Genomic DNA, 12,666 nt, shown 5'->3' with positions numbered 1-12,666 from the left:
GGGCTGCCCGTGAGGACAGCCTCTTCGCCTTGCATCCGCGAGGCTCTTGTGGCACTGCTGAATCTCAGATTCCCTTTTCCATCGACAGCCCCGTTTTTGTGCACCCCCCCTCCGCACAAGGGCTGTATTTCCAGCAGGAGACCTCAGGTGGCAGCAGCATCACAGCTTTTGTAACCCCTCCTGGTCTCCGTGCGGTTCCTCCTTGTGCCGCCAGTCATCGGAACGTGTTAACGAGGGGCCCTTGCGCTTAACAACCTTATTAGCAAATCATCAGCCTATCGAAGAGTGAAAGTGTGTTTTCCTGGCTGATTTGGTGATGTGCAGATCTCCTTTAGATGCCCTGCATCCATGTTTTATATATCCATGTAAACGATGAATATTTTTATATATTCATGTAAGACAAATTTGGGTTACTTTGGGTTGATAATGTGTTTGATCTGAGTTAAACCTCCTAGAGCACTCTCTGAGAGATTTTGTCTCCTCTAAGTTAGATAGTTGTCCAATTTCTGATTTCTTGTATGTGACCATATGTGACTGAAAAGGAGGGAGGAAGGTATTCAAAGGATCGCCAAAGGGACAGTAGGGAATACAGAAGGGAGGAATTTGGGAGTAGAACAAGCAACAAAGAGTTTAAAGAAAACATGGTGAGAGATGTAGGAAATCAAACTGAGAACGAACAAGGGAGGAAAAAGCTCAAGCTTGGTTGGCATAGATTGTTTCTCACAGCTCTGTGTCCGGGGCTCTGGAACACCCTTGTGCTGTTTCAGGGCACAGTGTCGCAGAGATTAGCTTTAGGATTTCCTGCTGTTCTCGCTTGCCATGACTCTGTCTCTCCAAGTGGTTTCTTTAGGCACTGGACACTAGAAGATCTTCTCTGTACTTTGAGTTTCACTGCCAGTCAGCCACGATCTTTGAAGTCTTCCACACAGTTTCCCGTTTGTGGCTCCTTGCCATTACATACCTGTAGAAAACAAAAAAGCACCAAAACTTTCTGTTCTCTCCTCCCAAAATGGACAAGTAAGCAAAGAACATTCCTCTTGAGCATAGTGGTTTTGAAGTCACATTCCTATGACTGGACAGAAAAAGAAAACAATTTAAAGATCAGCAGAAAAAATTGCCACTGAAAGGAGATCGTCAATGGGCCATTTCTCCAACCTGGCCCTGAAAAGGCCTTACTTCCTGACACCCACAAGAGCTTGTGACCTTCTTTTACTTGACTGCAGCATTAGAACAAGATGTTCATGGTCTTACAGGAGTGGAAAATGGGCACCAAATTATATTTGCTCCTTCTGCACTGGAAAATAACGAAAATGGTAGATTTATTCAGTTTTAATGGACTCAGGTATTTTTGGTACATCTGTCACATTTGATAGTGATTACAGCAGTGTGTTTGTGTCCAGAGTACACAACTGTTTGTGTACAGATTACAGCAGAGTAATTTGTGTCCAACGTGTACCATCTCTTGCTGTATGGGATTCATGATGGGAAGGAATGGGTGGTAGACTGCTGCCAGGTATGGGTAATGCCACTGCTCAGCAGTTTGCAGAATGCATCCATGAAGAGGAGAAATTAGGAAGGATAGATGCTGTGTAGATTAAGATGCTGGTGGCATCTCAAAGCTGGTGATGTTTTTTCAGAGGAGTGGTCCAGAGAAGGGCAACAAAGCTAGTGAAGGGTCTGGAGCACAAGTCTGATGAGGAGCGGCTGAGGGAACTGGGGTTGTTTAATCTGCTGGAGACTCAGGGGGATCTTATTGCTCTCTACAACTACCTGACAGGAGGCTGTAGGCAGGTGGGGGTCGGTCCCTTCTCCCAGGTAACTAGCGACAGGACAAGAAGGAACAGCTTCAGGCTGTGCCAGGGGAGGTTTAGATTGGGTATTAGGAAAAATGTTTTCACTGACAGGGTGCTGAAGCATTGGAACAGGCTGCCCAGGGAGGTGATGGAATCACCATCCCTGGAGATATTTTAAAAACGTGTAGATGTGGTGCTTAGGGAAATGGTTTAGTGGTGGACTTGGCAGTGCTAGGCTAACAGTTGGATGTGATGATCTCAAAGGTGTTTTCAAACCTAAATGATTCTATGATCTCAAAACAAAGAGATACAAACACTGTATCTCTTCATGAAGGAGGTGGCAGGGCTACTCAATCTGTGGCACAGCTGAGCACAGACACAAAATTCAATAGGTCTCCTGGACCAGCGCTGCTGAATCTTGTGCAGAGCAGAACAGGGGTCTAATGCCAGTGCCATCTACTGAGCCCATCCTCCAGTACCCTGGTATTTGCTCCAGAGCCTTCTCACCTGGACCACCAGTGGTGGTGTATAATAAACATTTTCTTTGGGCAAGACGGTAGGTGATTTTGCATCATAGGTGAAGTATATAAGGCTCCAGTTACTTCAATATTGGAATTAATGGGATGAAAAATAAAAGAACCTCACAGCAGCATTTGCTCCCATAGTGACAGTTTTCTAAAAACGTCAGTTATTTGTATGTAATATACATATAAATAGCCCTTTTAAAAATAATGATTCACTGGAGATTATTTGATATCATTTTATAAATGCACTAATTAAAACACAATTGTGGGTCTGTTAAATACCTGATTTGCCCATATTTATGTTTTTTTGTTATGAAGCACAGTATTTTAAATTGTGAGTTGACTTCAGCATGGGGTTTATATTAATGTATAATTGTTGGTTTTACTTATATTTGTGAGGAGAATTGTGGGATTTCCCTGGACAGCTTAACATATTTTGCATAAACTGATTGTCTTCCAGTTTTGGAAGAAATACTTGCAAAGCTTCTAGAAGTACATGCATTTATTACATGTGAATTGGCACTTTTGTTTCATTTGGGCTTCTTACAAGGTGGTCTGTGCTCCCACACACTGTATCTTGTTCTTGCATCTTTTAAGGGGTAAAGTTTCTATAAAGCATTGATTAAATCACTGTAAAATATGAGGCAGACTACACAGGCTTGGTGTTTCAGGGAGTGGGGAGAGGATTTAACTCCCAATAAGAAAGCTGAACTGATCAGAAAATAGAAAGGAGAAATATTTGGATGAATCTGGCGTGTACAAAGTGACTTAAAAAAAAGGTTCTGGCAGGTTTTTTTCCTGTTGTTTGCAGTGGGAGGACTATGGAATCACAAATGGGTGTAAAAATAGGAGCCCCTGGCAAAGGTTGTTTCCTTGCAATATTTGATAGGGAAGACAGGTGGGGAAGCTCTGTCTCCAGCCTTCTCTGCAGTGGGAAGTTTTAGAGCTGTTTTAGCAATGTGGAAGCAGTGTTGGTGCTTAAAATGGAGCAAACACTGCTGTAGACAGGCTGTGGGTGCTTTTACAAGGTGTCATGGAAAGCTGTCCAGATCATGTCCCCACATCCCGGCAATCAAAATCCATCTGTTCTGCCGCTGGGCTTGACTGGTGGGGTCCAGTGGTGGGAACTTTGAATGGAAAAAACCAGAGCAAACTCTTACTGTATGCTGCGGAGAGCATGGGCCTTTGAGACGCTGGAGGAACTGCCAGGAGTTCATGTATGACCAGCATATGTTTAAAACAACAGCCACGATGCAAATGCACCTTCAGGCATATATGGCCCAAGGAACCACGTGGGCGATTTCAGATACGTAATTACTCTCTCCACCGTCAGCAAGACTTCTCAAACGCTTGATATTTCAAACATGTTTTAAGTGTGAGCCAGTGTCACAAAACTGTGACAGCTTGACATCTCATGCATGACTGATCTGTGACAGAGGTGGCAGAATGGCCAAGTGCCTTAAAAGGCTCTGGTTTTTCATCCCCTCTTCCCTGGAGGAAGAGGGAGCATCTTTCCCCAGAGAGACATGGGTTTATAGTCCATATTTTACCAGTTATTCAGATGCAGTGATAATCAGTGCACACAAATATACATGCACTTTTTTTTTTCTATGTCAGTAGTTATACTGAATTTTTATATATACACAGAGAAACAGCAAAGTCACAGAAATGCAGCACAGAGAAATAAATGAGTCATACAACAGCCAAGACAGGCTGTGGTCTGGAGCTGGCAATGAGAACGTGCAACCAGTGCAGAACTTTGCTGATTTCAGTGAGATGGCACATATATTCTTTGCCAATCAGGGTTTAAAATAGGGTGGGAGAGGATGCAGTGAAAGGAAAGACATAAGGAAAAAACAAAGTAGCACAAAATTAGTACAGCACAGCGATTACTCTATGCTAGCACAAATCATCAGAGAGAGAAGAGCCACAAAAAGTTTTTGGGGAAAAATACTAACTTTCCAGACAGTGAAAGTGGCAATGTAAAATCACAGTTCAAAGCACAACATATCACATCATACAGGTGCAATTAAAGCTGCCCAGTAACATTGGGTTGTAGTTCTGAAACTGCAGAGGAATATCCTATGCAAAAAATGTGTTACTTAATATACAGCTTCAACAGATGTACAAATTCTGCTACTTCACATGTAAATCTGGATTTATAATGGAGTAGCATCAAACTAAAATAATCTTAGCTTAAGCTTTCACTAATTGTAAAAGCAGAGTATTTGACAAGGCAATGTTGACAAGGGCAATACTAACTGTTGGCCAGGACCGCATTGTACTCGGCGCATTATGAATGAAGACCTAAAGCCCAGTGCCTCAGAGAGTTTACAACCTAAATAACATAAACCAGATGTTAGAAATCAATCTATGACCCACTGAAATTAACACAAGGTTTGCACTGATTTCAGTGAGGCTAGCTATCACCCAGGCTTTCTGTGCAGAGTAAGAATGAGACTAATAGATCTGAAGGACCGAGGACACCACTCTGTTATCTAGTCTTAACGTCTCCATAATGCAAGATTTAGTATTTCCCTAAATCCTTTACTGACCAAAGGCGTAACTTTTAGACAAGTGGCCATTTTTATTACTTACACTTTTAACGGTAAAGAACTCACTAATTTCTGTAGGAATAGGCTTATTTAAAAAAGGTTCCCAGTTTTCATCTTTAACCACCTGTGGTTAGTCCATTTAATGCATGATGCTGTCATCTGTTTAGCTGCTTAGTCAAAATGTCATGCTAGTTCCTGTCTCATACAGATATCTACATGTATTACATTCATACCACTCCCTTGCCAACAAAATTTATAATCTGTAAAAAAAGGCAAGTTAGAAAGCATTGGAATTTTTTTTCCTTAAGTCCACTTTCATTACATCTGTGATAGTATCCTGCAAATCAAGAGCCAAAAACAGGTTCAGCATTACAGTGACAAGAAAATCAAACAACCTGCAGGTCAGCATTAGTCCTTTAGACTTCAAAGGCCACCTAATAATTACAACTTCTCCTGCTGACCACTGATTAAATATAGCATAATCCACCAAAAGTTTTTTCAGTACCAGATGCCAAAGATCTTTTCTGTCAAATTAATCTGGGTGTAGGAAGAAATTACCAGATAACCTTCTAACTCTGCCTGTGCAAGGGTTGTGATTCAGAAAGCTGTTGGGAAAGTCAGTCATTCTGACTCTCAGAGTGCCAGCAGGGACAATGTCAAGCCCTGGAGGGCTTGCGTAGGACAAATATTACAGAAGATAATATTCTAGAGCAAGGAAGATCTGAAAAAAAACCACAAAGGCTGAGATGAGATATTATGTGATGTCAAAATGAGTCAATAAATAATGAAGTCTATCTTAATAAAACATAAAAGGTAACACAATTTCAAGATTCAGAAGAGGTGACAAATTAATTGCGTAACATTTGATTCTGAATGAGACCATAGATCCAGATTCAGATGATGAGCTGGTAATTCTGGATATGCCTAAACTACACAATGGAACAGTGCAATGCATTGTGAACTGTCTTTCAAACTGAGAAATCCAGCATGCTTTCAGTCAACAGCAGCTCCAATCTTTTTACCTAGCAGGGGTACTCGATAGGAAATCCATAGTATACTTAGGTTTGTGTGTGCGCCTGAAAGTCTGTCTTATAATGCAATGGAGTTTAGAAGGACAGTATTATACAAAGGAAAAATATTACAGATTATTTATTACCAAGATAACACTTAACAAGATGGGAAGACTTAATTGCTACATGTTGGGAAAGAGAAAAACCAGCCATTACTGTGAGGGACCTTGTAGCTTTCTGCTATTTGTTCCTTTTTTTGTCAGCTGAAGTTGCCACACGCATACCTCTGCAAGTTTGGGAATGGTCAACCTACAAGTAGGTCCACACCTACTGTGTAGGTGCATGGCCACACAACAACTTTGCAGTACATTTGCTGAACGTGTTTTTCAACACAAAAAAAGTCTGCTTCATTCAACTTCATCATAAAATGGAGTTTTGAAGCTACACAGTGAGGTCTCACTGCTTACTTCACTAGAGAAATAACCATACACCTGGGGTGTTAGGACCATCTAACCTTCTCCCATGCATGGCTTCACCCTAAGTTGAACCTGCTGGTTTCTACAGCTTTAGGGATAGTGAGAGAAATCCCCACTGAGGGCTACTTTGCAGGCACAAAGACATGCCCTGTCCCAGCGCATGCTCCCTGTGCTGGTGTGCTGCGGGGCTGCGCTGGTGTTAGTACATGCATTGCCCCCACTTTGCACAAGGGGAAATAAGACTTAGAAAGATTTTACCCCAAACGCCATAATTTCCAACTCAAGAGCCACTCCAGGGTTTGTTCAATTACAGGAACTGTATCAGGACAAAGCAGCTGAATTGGCAAAAGCATGCAGGATCCCACTAGGAGGGCACAGAGGATGTTTGATTCTGTATGATGTTTAGTCCAAGTATGCTCCACTTTTATCCTTCTCCAAGACTGGACTTCAGCAAGTTCTCTTAACAGCTGAAGTATTAAAGGGAAACAGCTTCATTAGAACAGGAGGAAATATTTTTATAAAACCCAAATAGATAACATAAAATTTTATCTAACAGTGTTGCGAGTGAAATAAACAGCTTTCAGGTAGACAGGAAGATAGAAATACAAATCAGTTCACAGAGTAAGGGACAAGAAGGTTGTTTGCCAGAAGGGTGTCATCCCAGGAAGGGGAGAAGACATTTAGCAACCAGTGGATGTGTACTACAGCTCAGGATGCATACGGTATAAGAAAAATAATTCAGGTAGAACTTAGACACAGTATTAGGCAGGAATTTAGAGAAGATGCTAAAAGGAGTGCTGACTTTATCCCAAATCTATTCAAAGTAAAGGCCTTTAATCATATGCTGGAAGTGAAAACAGGCAGCCTTAAGGTGTGAAAAAAAGATTAATTCCAGCTGAAGAATGGGACCACTGAAAGGAAAGAAAGAAAGAAAGAAAAGAAAGAAAGAAAGAAAAAGAAAGAAAGAAAGAGGGAGGGAGGGAGGAAGAAAGGAAGGGAGGAAGGAAGGAAGGAAGGAAGGAAGGGACAAAAGCCTAAATGATCACTCGAGAAAGGCAGTAGCAGTGTGTCAGGAGACTGAGAAATCATTCAATTGCAGTCCCAGCACCCCAGAAATGGTGTACCCTACCTTCCACTGGAGCAGAGTGTCTGAAAAAATAAATAAACCCTGTGAGTTTGGGAGAGGCTGTGGTTCACACATTCTCCATGTATGTCTGAGGGCTTAGCTCATGTGTGCCCCTGAGCCTAATATTGAGGCAACATGCCCCAACCCTCCCAGCTCACTATCCACCATCACGCTCTGGATATACGCTTGTACCAGCACTCACAGGAGACCCTTGCTCTCTGTGTCTTCCATGTGTCAGTCATGTCACATCTCAGCAGCTCGTCTTCTTGGGGAACTGCTGTCAGTCCTTGGTGTAGGTATCAGGAATTCAGCACAGTTTTCATTCTGAATGAAATAGCAGACCTTTACACTACCATATTAGCCCTGGAGTCAGGTAATAGCTGACTGGTGTCTCTAAATATTATTGTGCAGATGTAAAATCTCTGTAGGAATATTAATTTCTACCCTTTTTCCCTAAGACAGTAGCTACCGTATTGAAAGAAGACTTCCAAAATTGCAGTTGTTTTCCCGTTGTGTTGCCTGTGGTGTACATCTGAATTTCAAAACCACCTTTTACCCAGCTATATATAAATTACCTTTCCTTTGCCATCATCTTGGTCAAAATGAAGTCCATTTACATTAATATTTTCTCATGGATATTTTACAATTTTTTGCTGAAGAACTGTATCATAGATAATACCTGTCATTACCTTGGAAGGCCTATAGCAGCCTCAGTAACAGGCTGTATTAAAGAACTGTAGATGGGGAGCACCCAGCTTGCCCCGAGAACACCGGACCTGTCATGGGGAAATGAGCATGCAGAAGGCTCTGCCCGAGGGTCTTGGGTTTCTACCAAGACTGTGTTGTATGGTGTGTTGTTGACATGTTGGCTAATGACAAAGGCAGGTAATGTTCAACAAGGAGCAGTGTCGGGTCCTGCACTTGGGTCCCCATGCAACACTGCAGGCTTGGGGCAGAGCGGCTGGAAAGCTGAGTATTACTGTGGGCAGCAGTGAGGGCCACAGAAGTCAGGTGGATACCAGGATCTGTGGTGCTGAGGTGCAGACCTTGCCCATACAACAAAATCTTCCCTCCAACAAAAGCCCTCCATGAACATGGTGGTTGGCATCCATCCATCCTGATAGCCCCAAGGAAGGAGCTGGAGCCAGTTTCTTTCTTGTGACATCTTACACAGAACAAGACAAATATGCATACATATTTATTATTAAGAGACCTGGAAGGCAGACATAGTGTTTGTCACATTCTAGGGTGCTGAGGGCGCTTTAGCTTTGCCCAGTTGAGGGGGGTTTCTATGGCTTTGCTCTTTGCCCAGAGTGGTGATTGTGCTGGGAGGGATGGAGAGGAATCGTTTCTAGTAACACTGTTCCTGTGTATATATAAATATTCCCTGGCTGGGGCTGGCTTACCACATAAGATGTCAATCCATGATTCCCTTCCCCCGCCTTCCCCTCCCTCCTCACATCTCTACCAGCACAGCAGATTCCAATAATAAACCCAACACTGTGAAAGCCAGGTGTCACCCAAATTCATTTGCTGCAGCATTTGATCTATCCTCTGCTTCAAGGTACAGATTTCAGAATCTTTTATGAGATGCAGTTTGCAGCTTTGTACCATACAAGACATTCTGCAGCATTTTATAAAATTTTATCCAATATTATGTAGAATATTTTAGCAATAAGCCATTTTTTGGGGGATCAGTTCCAATACAAGCTTGCATACATATGAAAGTGCACAGAGAAAATGCAAACATCCTCAAAGCACTGTTAACTGTTAACACTTAAGCTTCCAGAAGATCTCTGCTGGGCTATTTATTTTGTAATGGAGCTTGTGCAGACCACAAGGAAACTAAAATGGAATATAAGGCACAGTGACTGCTTTACTATGGCTATTTAGCTTTACAAAGCAGAGATGCCTCAGTTCATCCAGCGTCCTCTGCAGTGCGGAGGAGCCCAGGAGGGATCATGGGCTGAATAGCATCACCTTATGCCTCGCTGGGCTCCTCTTAGCTTTCCTGAACAAGCAACATCTCTGTTTCTAGGTCTCATCAACCACTGACACATCCTCCATTTGGCAGACTGACTACACAGGTGCATCTGCAGCTCTAGGTCTCCTCTCCTCATTGTAATTATTTGTCTTCCCCAGTGCCAGCCAGAGCACACCACGTGCTGCCAGCCTCTGCAAGCCTGCAATCCACAGCCACCCCTTTACCTTTCAGACACCCCCCAAAAGTACCACAAGAGCTCATTACATCAGAGATCTGGGCATAAACAGTTAATGTCCCCCCATGGTGGGAAGAAACTAAGAAGTGGCACCTGAAAACTGTGGAAATTATTTCATTTTAATGAAATCTTTTTGTCATGGAAATAGAACAAAAAACCTACTCACTATTTGTTAATTTTCTCAGCTTATGTCTAAACCTATGCACACATAAGGTCATCTCAGCTTCTCAGGGTCTAGGGAGGGAAGGGGAGGGTATGTGAAGATCTCCTTGCAGTTGCACGAAAACAAGGCCAGGTGCTGAGTGAGGAACAGCAGCACTTCTCGAGTCTTTTTGTGATGCTGGTCCTTTCCAAGGTCTGGGGTTCACATCTTCTGGGCCACATTCCCCTGGCTCAGGCAGCTGAGCAAAGCCTTGCCTGAGAAGCGCTGTGGTGCGGGGGTCCCTGCACACCTGCAGACAGACATCTCAGGGACAGCACATCTCCGCCTGCCACGAGATGTCACTTTCTGTACAGGTCTCTGGAAGAGACAGACCAGTCCTGTTTAGCAAAGTCACTATGAAATATTCAACTTGGTGTTTAATTTTTTAAATCTTTATCCATTTGTTTAATGGAAGCTGAAACACAGCCATCACTGTCAAGCCCAGGAGCAGTGTTGTCTTGCCAGATCTTTTTGGGTTTACACAAAATGGCAATATCCATACTTGCATTACAGCAGCGGAAAATGAAATTGGACATGGCATTTACATTTGCAGCATGAAAATTCAGATCACTGAACGCAATATGAAAGTTATTTAAGGTCCTAATAATCTATACTTGTACAATGCTGGTGTTGTAGCATGCCAGTTGTTTTTAAGGATGTGCACTCTTTGGAGTTCCTGCAAAGGAAAGGAAAAAAATGCTGAAAAATAAAATCAATATACTCCAAAAGAATTTCAAACAAAAAGGAAGTTGAATAAGAAGAAATATAAGATACCATTTTCGTCCATTAACCAAAACAAACCCCAAAAATTCAGGTCTAGTTTCTGATAATTTATTCCTAAATTGCTTTCTGTCTGTTATTTTTAAAATTCCCGTGTTAAAAACGTTCTTCTCAGGCATAAATTGCTAGTCATTACTTGGTTATGATAATTAAAACAAGAAAAACCTCAGGTAATAAATTCTTCTATTGCAAGATAATAACAAACTAGACTTTCTTCACAGTGTTGTAGCAGAGGATCATGAAATATATAAGAAGCACCTTAAAATAAAAATTGCACTGCTTTATATGTATGGTTTAGGTGGTCATCATGGTTCAAGCAGAAATCTGCTGTGCTTACAGAGAACTGAGCAATTGTGAGCTTTGTTCATCTTCACAACCCCTGTAAATTTTGGGAGAAATTGTCTGAGCTAGCATAAGTCAGAGGAAGGCATTTTGAAGTAAATTGTCTCTCATTTATTAATATAACAAAGCAAGTCTGGTGGCTTAAATAAAAAAACCAACCCTGGCAGCTGCCTAGCTCTGACAACCACTATTTTAAATCAATGAGGAAGGAAAAACCCTATATATAAACTCAGAGACAAGCACAAATCTGTAAAGTCAAGGATAAGAATGGAGTAGAAGAGGGACACGCAGGTATTGCAAAGGCAGGCAAGCAGGAACATGTCAGTTGAGGATAAGTAATACACTGTTTTTCACACTATACTAGCAAAGAACTAATGCAGTCATTCCAGCACATTTAGGCTTCTGTTGGTTACGCTGTTCTCTATTTTATATGAATATTTAATCCCAATTAGGCTTTTTGATTCTGCGCCAGTAGTCACCAATGTAAAATACAAGTATAGTATACTTCAGGAGCATACCCTGGTAGGTTTGCTGGTTAGCTAAGGGTCTTAGGAGAATCATGAGGGATGATCATAAAAAATGTCAAAACCTCCAAAATTAACAAGGTAACAAATTCTGTTCTGGAACTGGGAAACAGTCCAAAGCTATGGGAAGTAAAAAATGTAGCTGTCATTCAGTGATTCTAAGATGAAAAATATGTCTTAATCTTTCAGAAAGGTTACATAAAATAATTGCTTTAGGCAGCTTCGAAGAGTCCTCTGGACACATGGTTTCTACAGTTTCTGGCTTTCCAGACTTTTGGCTCAGGAGAAATTCAGCTGCAGATGCAAGGTGCTGCAAGCCCCAGAACCCCTAAGCCCCAGGAGGCAGCCAGTAAGGAGCACCCGGCAGCTTCGAAAGCTGTGCATGGTCCGGAATGCTGCCTGTCTTGGGAGATGGGCACACACATCAGTTTGGAGCTTATGGCTCAGGACAGAGGCTTGAGGAGCCAAACTGGTATGAAAGAGCCATCAGAGATGTCCACTGAGACCCCAGAACCTCAGTGCCCTAGACCAGCCCTCATCATCAGGCTTTGATATTGCTCCTTTTCTTTTACTTTCTGCCTATGAATCTTTGATTTTACTAGGGGATTAGGTATCTAGGAGGGCTCCTGAAGCAGACCAGACCCCACGGGGAAGTTAGGAAGCAGAACACCCTGGCTCTGGATCCCCATAGGGCTTTAGGCTGTTCAGATCAGGTCCATGTGCAGAGTTACGGGAAGCTTTGAAGTAAATAAGCTAGGTACCCAGGGTGTTTCAATAATTCCAGAGTAAGGGAAATACAGAGAGGGGTTTGAGTTGTAATTTTGGTTTTATGTGCCTAATCTCTACTTAAATTGAGGTGCCTTCAAAGATTTTAAACCTGACTCTAATTTGAAACACACTGCTACAAGCTCATTCCTCGCTGTCAGCTGAAAAGCAAGGGCTCTGGGAAGTTGTCTGGGGAAAGGTAAATCTTTTCTATCACACTGAGCTACTGTGTATGCCAAATAGAATGAGGCAGCTTTAAAGGATTTTCCCAAGTCAGCTCAGAAAAAGTGATTGTATAGGATTTATGAAGCAGTTTCTCATAAATTTAATAATGACTCACCATTTCCTCC

The 12,666-nt window shown here is 42.1% G+C and overlaps 1 protein-coding gene across 2 annotated transcripts in view; it reads left to right on the top strand.

Annotated features, from left to right (window-relative positions):
- The window catches only part of HELB (DNA helicase B), a 73,317-nt gene that overhangs the window by 19,342 nt on the left and 41,309 nt on the right, over window positions 1-12,666 (top strand). The window lies entirely within an intron of this gene.

This window comes from Falco biarmicus, chromosome 5 (assembly GCF_023638135.1).
Source record: "Falco biarmicus isolate bFalBia1 chromosome 5, bFalBia1.pri, whole genome shotgun sequence".
Lineage (NCBI taxonomy): Eukaryota > Metazoa > Chordata > Aves > Falconiformes > Falconidae > Falco > Falco biarmicus.
This window is presented reverse-complemented; position numbering and strand designations above follow the sequence as displayed.